The sequence below is a fragment of the Miscanthus floridulus genome, chromosome 4 (assembly GCF_019320115.1).
Source record: "Miscanthus floridulus cultivar M001 chromosome 4, ASM1932011v1, whole genome shotgun sequence".
In the NCBI taxonomy this organism is placed as follows: Eukaryota; Viridiplantae; Streptophyta; class Magnoliopsida; order Poales; family Poaceae; genus Miscanthus; species Miscanthus floridulus.
The window spans coordinates 103,766,087-103,775,365 of record NC_089583.1 but is presented as its reverse complement, the minus strand read 5'-3'; the positions used below and the strand labels follow the sequence as shown (position 1 = coordinate 103,775,365).

At 51.3% G+C, this 9,279-nt stretch overlaps 1 long non-coding RNA gene across 1 annotated transcript; it reads right to left on the bottom strand.

Annotated features, from left to right (window-relative positions):
- Positions 1-3,818: 3,818 nt before the first annotated feature.
- On the bottom strand, positions 3,819-4,461 carry LOC136552412 (uncharacterized). Its single transcript, XR_010782817.1, has 3 exons — positions 4,336-4,461; positions 3,934-4,091; positions 3,819-3,854 (listed from the first exon to the last, which is right to left on the bottom strand). It is a non-coding gene; the product is annotated as an uncharacterized lncRNA (long non-coding RNA).
- Between the last annotated feature and the right edge of the window lie 4,818 nt (positions 4,462-9,279).

Genomic DNA, 9,279 nt, shown 5'->3' with positions numbered 1-9,279 from the left:
GGGAGTCCCAGCAAGAGCCACAGTAGCAGCCCCCACCAGCAGAGCCTCAGCCAGCTCAGGAGACTCAGGAGGGCTAGTAGACCGAGGAGACCAAGTCGGCACCCTAGCTACGCCGTTCTGGTCGTACCAGTGCTACAGTTCCACCGAGGCCAGCTACACACCGCAGGGGTTCACGCCCACCGCCCAGACCACAGGGTCCACCTCCAGTGGTACACCTTGACTTGAGGGCCGCCACAGCCAGACAGGTTCGCCAGCTGAGGTTTGTTGAGTTTGACGTGTGGTTCCCTCCGAGGAGGGATGAGAGAGCAGCAGAGGGTTTCTATACACCGCTCCAGGAGGATTTCTATAATGCTTATCTCAACAGTGGGGCAGTGTTAAGATCTCAACGAGTCTGCAGTATAGAGTGTATTGTGGCAGCAGCCGAAGAGCATATCCACCCCTACTTGTCATATTTGCCGGGGCTGACAGATCTGATTGACCAGACAGGAGTTTATGTACCATCTTGGGTTCGGCAGTTTTATGCTTCACTCTACGTTGATCCGCATCACAACTTCATACACTTTGCATTCAACGGCAGAGACTATAGGGTGATGAGTTTTCAGGGCCTAGGGAGATAATGAGGTTACAGGATTAGCCTGTCAAATTGCATGAGGTATGTTATGGACAGCAGGAGCCTCCCAGGCGTCCTCATGGAGATTTAGTGCCCCCTACTGATCTTGTGCGACATTGCTTCAAGGAGCCCTTTGGTGAGGGGATCGAGGAGGAACCCCAGTGACCTGACTCCTACAGCTCATGTGCTAGAGGCCATTATTAGGAGGACACTACTTCCTAGGTTGGGATACAGAGAGGGTCTGACTCGCCTACAGCTCTGGCTCCTTAATGCCCTGATGTAGTAGACCGTGTTCGACATTTGGGACCTCCTTCTATCAGAGATGGAGGATACTATTGTTGAGGGCTTCAAGGGTCGCAGACAGCTTCCATATGCACATTGGATTACTTTCCTGATGCTCCTAGTCTGTGCATGTTAGGACCCCAGAGATGGTTGCCGAGTACAGAGGTGCCACCACAGAGTTTCTGGCTTATAACATGGCACAGAGGATCAGGCACAGCACTCCACAGGCACCTGCTCAGCCCAGTCGTCGTCCAGATGTTCTAGAGTCAGCAGCTTAGTAGGGTGAGATCATCAGAGGCATAGCCGCTACTGAGGAGGAGCAGCTTGAGGCACAGTAGGAGATGACCGAGTCCAGTGACAGTTCGGATGATGATTATCAGCCAATTCCTCAGATGCCTCCACGCAGACACGATGCAGAGGCCTATAGTTCTAGCTTAGCTCCACCTGCACCGCAGACAGACCCCGCCTTGATTGCTATTCTTAAGTGGATGCAGTAGGATCAGGCACGACAGGCACAGGAGACTGCTGCCAACTTCGCACAGTTTTAGACTCGTCGGGATGAGTTCCAGCGGTAGTAGCAGCTCCTCCAGCAGCAGCAGATGCATCACCAGCAGTTACTCATGCAGCAGTAGCTTATGGGATTTATACAACATGTAGTGACAGCACTTGGGGCCCCACTGCCATAGCCTTCGCCTCAGCTTGCTCAGCCTGCCATCACTTTGATGACTCCAGCTATACAGCCCAGTGGGCTTTAGAGTCAGGGACAGCCTCCAACTCAGTTTGCTTCACCTATAGTTTAGGTGTCCTAGTGGTTGTCCTCACCAGTGGTAGCCCCGCAGTTCACTCCATATCACACGGGCTTCTCACCGGAGCAGTCACCCTTGCTATTTGTGCCTGACACGTCAGTCTCTAGGAGTCTTGGAGCATCTTTCAACGAGTTGATTGGCATGCCTACACCGCCTCATATGCATACCGCCGGTCCTTCTACAGCAGCCCTAGTCATAGTGACTACTTAGAGGCTCCCCTCGTCTGTCGCCTCTTTATATCCTACGACAGACGTCCCAGCAGCATCACAGGCAGCACTTGCCCCAGCTCAGACCTAGACCGCTTCAGAGATGCTTCCAGCCATAGAGGGTCAGTTAGTTCAGAGCTCAGGGTCAGATGATGATGGCGCCTAGTTTCAGCTTGCTCCTCGTACCTCAGCGCCCGGCTCGATTGAAAGCATCTAGGCCCCTAGTTGGGTTTCGGTAATTAATGACAATATAAGATTACTATGAACTAACGTGTGTTTTGCAGCTGCAATTAAGTTAGGTCATGGTAATAGAGATCAATTGGGCAATCAAGGTTGTCATGCCCCTACGATGGAAATCGTTTCGGTTTTCAAAGGATGGACGACAAGGTTAAGGATGACTAGTTCTAAGTGTCGATTGAAGTTGGAGTGACACTTAGAGTAGTTTAGGACTTGTTTTTCCTTTGGCCGTACTATTAAGGGGGGATATGGACGGGTAGCTTGACCTAGGTGAGTCTAGTGAGTTAGGTGTGGTGCACACTTGTTAAAACTAGCTCTAGGTAGCTCCTATATATGCCTAAGATCCTTTGGAGCAAACTTCATTCACATGATCGAGAGTTGGCAGTGAATGAAGGGTCAAATGTTGACCGGATGCTGGCCTCGGTGCGATTGGACGCTGGCCACAGGGTTCAGTCAGTTCATTTGATCAACAGACTGCGTTCGGTGCGATCGGACGCTGGAGAGGTCAAGTGACCGGACGCTGAAAGGCAGCGTCCGGTCGACTCCAGTAAGGTTCCAGAGAAGGGAATCTATGACCGAACCCTGAGGGTTCAGCGTCCGGATCGAGTCCAGTAAGGTTCCAGTAAGGGTTTAATGCGACCGGACCCTGCCAGCGTCCGGTCAACACATTTTCACTGGTTCGCGTGTTGAACTGACCAGAGCGTCCGGTCAACGCGACCGGAGTGTCCGGTCACCCCGCAGAAGCTCATAACGGTTCGTTTTTTAGGTTGCCTTATAAATAGAAGCTCCACTCGTGTGTGGAGTTACTTTTGCTCATTCCAATAGCTGAGAAACATGTTTGTGAGTGTCAAGAAGAGCAAGGTCCTAGTGAGGTGATTGAGATTTGAGAATTCAATAGAGTAGCCTCATTAGTGAATCAAGAGTAGCCAAGTGTGCATCCATCTTCTCATTAGGCTTCGAGTGGTCAAGTGAGAGTTCGTGCTTGTTACTCTTGGTGATCGCCATCACCTAGATGGCTTGGTGGTGATTGGGAGCTTAGTGATCACCCGGCGGAGCTTGTGGGTGACCCAACTCAAGTTGTGAGCGGCTTTGGGTGTTTCGCCGCGACGGAGTGTCGAAGAATCAACTCGTAGAGAGCACTTGATCCTTGCGCGGATCAAGGGGGAGCTACACCCTTGCGCGGGTGCTCCAACGAGGACTAGTAGGGAGTGGCGACTCTCCGATACCTCAGCAAAACATCGCCGCGTTCCTCTCTCTCTATTTACTTTGAGCAATTCAATACTTGTTCTTACATTCATAGAATTGTCATGCTAGAGTAAGTTTAGAACATAGGTTGCAAGTCCGTTGTGCGTTAGATTAATAGAAACATTTTTCTAGGCACAAGGGGTTAATTGGGCTAACCGTAGGATTTGATTATTGCAAGAAAATTTAGAATTAGCCCAATTCAACCCCCCCTCTTGGGCATCTTGATCCTTTCAAGTGCGTAACAACCTTGAGACCATTTGTATAATCTATTCAGGTAGTCCATATTGCGGGTAACTGAATGTTAAATTAAATTGCTTACTATTCAGTTAAATGGTCCAACTTCAATGTACTGGGAAGAAAGAAACTTTTTCCTATAGTCTGAAGCAACTCAAATATTATACTGGATTAGACGTACCAGTGAGCACTGTGATCCATCGAAGAAGGCAAAATTCATAACCAACAGCAAACCTGCAGTTAGTGTCAATCAGCATCGCAGATAGGTACCATGAAACATCGATGTTAGATGAGGTGAAGGCGACGAAATTACCCTCAAGCAAGGATGGCGGTAGCCTCAGTAACATTAGCAGAGGTGCAAGCATGTGGCCACGTAAATAAAAATTATCAAGATACAAGATCTCTAGATAAGCACCTACAACTTTGTCGGTCTTTCAGTAACCGTCCCAAACAATGCAAAGGATGCTTTTGCTGTAAAATGAGGGGAATATTTTAAGCCAAAAAAAATTTCGCACACATCACATGAATGGAGAAGTTGCAATATCCCTTACAAATATGTTTTACATAAGTGATCCTGAACTCAGAGCATTTTGTAGGATGCTTATCAAAATCAAGGTCTAATCAAGTTCAAACAATTGAAAGAATGCACTGGGACGGTATGACCTACGAACCAATAGCAATCATTATCAACAAACAAAAAGCAAGGCACACGAACCTAGATGAGGAGCGCGTTTGTGGCCGTCTGCTATGGCGTCGCCGCCCTTGATCCGACGAGGAGACGACGGTTCTAGCCATGGGGGCACTGGATCTGGTTGCATACGACATAGGGAGAGAGAGAGAGAGAGAGAGAGAGAGAGAGAGAGAGAGAGAGAGAGAGAGAGGAGGCGGGGGCAGGCTCGGCGCTGGGCGCTCACGACCTCTAGGGTTTCCTGTAGCACAAGACCGCACACGGAGTAGAGGGAGGAGGTGGCGCTGGGGAGGCATCCACGCCGGCAGCCACCGGCGGGGCCCGGTCGCGTCGCAGAGGAGGGGGCGCGCTTGGAGGGAGGCGGCCTCGTCCCCGGCGGCGGTGGTGGCGTGGACCTGGAGGCGACGCTCGACATCCATCCAAGCAGCGTGGTGGCCCGCGAAGATCTCGGAGGCGAGGGTGTTGGCGCGGGCGTCCTAGATCGGCGTCGGCGAGGCACAGCGTGGAGGGAGCCGGCCTCGTCACCGGTGTATCCCGTAGCAACTGCATCAACGCACGGGCACGAAGAAAGTTGTGACCGGGCGCGGGAGCCGGGCGGACGTGTGCGGCGGCGGCGTGGTGAGGGTGGACGGGATAGAGCGAGGGGTGCGGGATCGCACCAAAAGGACGCAGTATGCGGGAGATGTCGTGGGATCGCACGTAAGAGACAGACCCAAAATAAATGTCGTACTAAAAAAATATCCACGCTTTGTTCTTTTTAGTCGTAGGAGATTGTACTACTAGTACAAGTATATATACATCCACTGGTGGGTGGAAGAATAAGGGGGGCCATGTTCTGTCTCGCTCTCGTACCTAATCTGCTGTCGATCATGCGTGTCGATACGTGGGGTGCGCTGCTGCCGCGCAGGCGCAGCAGCAGAAGCACCGCCCGGATCACATCGCAATCGGCGGGCCGCGGGATGGATGGATGGATAGCAGGGTGAGGCGCTAGTGCCCCGAGAATCTACGGGAAATACGAGACCTGAAGGCCTGAGCGCGACCGCTTCTAGTGGGCGGGCCGGCGAGCAATGAGTGACCTGCGTCAAGGCGCCGTGGGGATTGACATGTCGGCTGCCGGGGACGACATGTCTGCGCGCTGCGCGCCTCTTTCAGTTTCAGTGTCATCACCCCGTAATTGATGATGCTGTCCCTTGTTTAGTCGCCGTGGGCATCTTGGACCGCCAATCAACAGTGATTGGAGCGGCGATTAGGATGACTGATGGTGTACATCTCTCTCCCTCTTGGCTGTGTGAGTGGAGGGTGATTGTCTGATTGAGCCATCGAGACAGTGGCCCAACACGTTGGTCACGGTGTATTGGTGTGTGACACGTGTCGTGGCCCCACCAGGCCACTGGTGAGTGGAGAGTGGAGACGGCCAAGGGAGGAGCATGTGGGGCGCATGTAGCCTAAGGAATCAGTACACTTGTTCCACGCGCAAGAAGACGTGCTTGATGCTTCCTAATAAACATAACTGTTCTTTTATAACTGTATAAAAACAGGCACGATAGGATCAGGGCTGGTCTCTATGGAGCATACGATTTTTTAAAGGAAATTATTAGTTCATGTTTTCGAGCGATGTCATTTACTTCTAGCCAATGTGCTCCAGAAATCAAATACAGTATATCGTAACGTATACTGTATATGCCAGTATTTTGAATAAAAATATGGTACGGAAGCAAAATACGGCGTGGGCGAGGACCAGGGAAAAAAAAGCACCCACTAGCATATGTGCTCTGTTCGACTGGCTAGAAAAACAACTGATGCTGATTTATTACGAGAGAAACTATTATTTCGCTGAAACGATACGACTGATAAGTTCAAACGAACAGGGCCATGGTCCGTCCATGCCCTACCTGCCTACCATCACATCTTTCGAGTCGTCCATGATATGATGTCCATACCGCTAGCTCCATCTACGTACTCGAGTTTGACAACAATGCACCACCACATCTCTTTGGATATCCATACATATTATATATATGCATGCTTGTTAAACTTATCAGTGTAGGAATATGAATATATATAGCTGACAAGTTTACTGAAGCTGCATTCCTTTCGTTATAATAGTTTTTTTTGCGATAATTCAGAAACAAGTTAGGACAGTAAAAATCTCTCACTCCCAGATAGTACAAAGAGGTAGTTAGCAACAACACAAGGGGGTATGTTTGGATTGAGACGTGACAGGCAAATGGCAAATGGCTGTTAGGCAACAAATCTTTGCCGTAGATGTCCAAAATCGGATGCATGGGAAGTCTGTCTTGGCCAGGCAGCTTTTTCAAGCTGTCAACCAAACAGGCCGAAGTTCACCATGGTCCAAATCTTGATGCATGCCGATAAATTTAAACATTTGTGAGTGCTTTCAAAGGGTTTTTTAGGCGTGTGATAGGAGACTAGCTCATTTGATGGTGTGTGTATGTAAATGTATGTATGCCTGCAGCCTGCATAAACACAGTCAACACGATAGATCTTCTTCCACCATGCTTTGCTGGATGGATCGTTGAAGTCTCCTCTATGGAGATGTGGCAATAGAGACCATACCGTGTTGGATGTCAAGTTCGAGTGAAGGTGCTCTAGTTCAGCAGTGGAGCTTCTTCGAAAATAAGACGCTTAACTGCTTAAGTATTGCTCAAGGATCAAGGACTAGCCGGGCATTAGGCTAGCTGCCGGTCATCTTAAGGGGCCGTCTGAGTTTCAATAATCCCCCCCCCCCCCCCCCCCCCTAATTTTTAGGTATACAGAAGTTTATATTCTACATTGAGTCTACTGAGTTTTAGACTTTTAGTCATTTCCCCCCTTCAATTTTATATAGACTCTGAATTCCTGTAAAAATGAACGGTGGAAATTTGCAAGGTGGAGCAATCCATCGGTGGCACGGCGACAGAGTTGTACAGTTCCGCAGGTAGTGTAGGAGTAGAGTAGGTCCATGTCCATGGACAGTTTTAACCACCAACGGAGGACGATCCGGGGCCGGGGGATCGATCGATGATGGATGGAGTAGAAATTTCGCCGTGCATGTTTTTGGATTGGATTTGCGCCTGGATGCCGCCAACGCGAGATGAATCGACCGAACGAACGAAGGGGATCAGCGAGGGACAGGCGCTGCTGTGACTGCCTGAGGCCGAGCAGGCAAGCATGGGGTCGGCGGTGCGCATGCATGCAGGGGGGGGTGGGGGGTGGGGGGGAGGGAGCAGGTGGAAGCTGCTGCGACCATCTTCTGAGCCGGTGGCCGGCCGGGCCGTGTCTCCAACCCCCATCATTCGCGGCAGGAAAAAAACCGCGGCAGGCCCACACACGCTGCTCGGCGATCGTATTCGTGGTGGGCGACTGACTGGCCAGGTGCGTGGCACGTACTGGCAGTGGCAGCTGCAGTAAAACGTGGCCGAGGACGGATATTACCGGCCGGGTTTTGGCAGCATCGATACCGCGCCGAGGTAGGCTAGGCTAGGCTAGCTGCATGCACCGGCCGGCCCGCAGCCCGGCAGCTATGCGGCAGAGAGAGGCACACTGTGGCCTCAGCTAGTATAGGCAGCCAGAGAGGCCACCGGCCGCTGTTTGTGATGCGGCTCTGCACCGATCCGTCAAGGGCCTCCCGGGCGCCAACCCTCTCAGTCTCAGCATCAGAACAAAATGAGTGGAAGGTTGCACAGTGCGCAGGAGTCTACTCCTAGCTAGTAGGGCGCACGGCACGCTAGGGTGGTGCGTGCAGTGCCGGGAATCCAACACTCAATCATCAGTCCGTTTGAGGAATTCGGAGAGATGATGAATGAATGCATTCATGATTCATGCGGTGGTGCGTGCAGAGAGATGATGAATTCGGTCGAAGCCCCGGCCGGCGGTACTAGCCACGCCTGAGCGGCTGAGCCTGACACGGCCGGCCGGCCAGATGAGAGCTGGTGTCATGTGTCTAGTCACACATCAAATTCAGAGCTCCAATTATTCCGCCGTACTACGCCGCAAGGATCGATTGCATCATATCACGCCGCTGCACTGCGCTGCTGCACACCCAATTACCATACTCCTACTCGCCGCATGCAGCAGTAAAAACAAAGGCATGCATGCAGCCCACGGCCAGCAGTACGTACAACGCATCGCCAGCAGTCTTTTTCTCTGCGGCTGCCTCCTTTGTAGCTTTCCCTGCGTCGCATGCACAGTGGTGGACCCAGGATTTTAGAGTAGGGTATGCCCATGACAAGAAAATATTTGGATGAGCAACATAAAAAGTTCACCTCTGGATTTGACAGAACATAGCAAAGGCAAAAGGGATTTGAATTTTGATTACCTTTGGACGAAGAAATCAAATCGAGGTCGGACAGTCGCACTTCGGAGTAGAGAACTGGAGCAGTCGGGTTCGCCGGCTCCTGCGGTTCGGGTCGCGCCGAGCGAGCAGCTCTGGCTCTGCAGCTACCGGGGGGGAGGGGGGCGCCGGCGCCGTGGCGCGATTCCGCGTCCGTCAAACGGTCCAAGCTACTGGCTGCCCTACTCCTATGGCAGCCTGATGGGTTTGGGGAGTGGGGAATTGGGGATTTGGGAGTGGGAAGGCCAGATGGGCCATTGGGCCGTCCGCCTAGGTGTGGTCTGTGGGCTACTTTCAGTTAGACACGAATTACAGCGAGAAAATAGTGAAGAATCGCAATTTTGAGACCTTAACTATATTCTACACGTATATACCTCCAAGAACTACTAAAAATATTCTTAAAAATGTTAGGTATGCCCAGGAATACCCAGGCACAACTGTAGGTCCGCCCATGCGCATGCAGCGCGTGCTTCATGTACCTCGGGTTTCTAGGCTCTGTTCGGCTGCCATGATAAGCCGACTTATTAGTCATGGTAGAGTATTTTTCTCTCCCAACAAATCAGTCATATAAATCAGCACAAGCGACTTATAGACTAGTCGAACAGAGCCCTGGATCATACCCTGTTCCTATATATCTG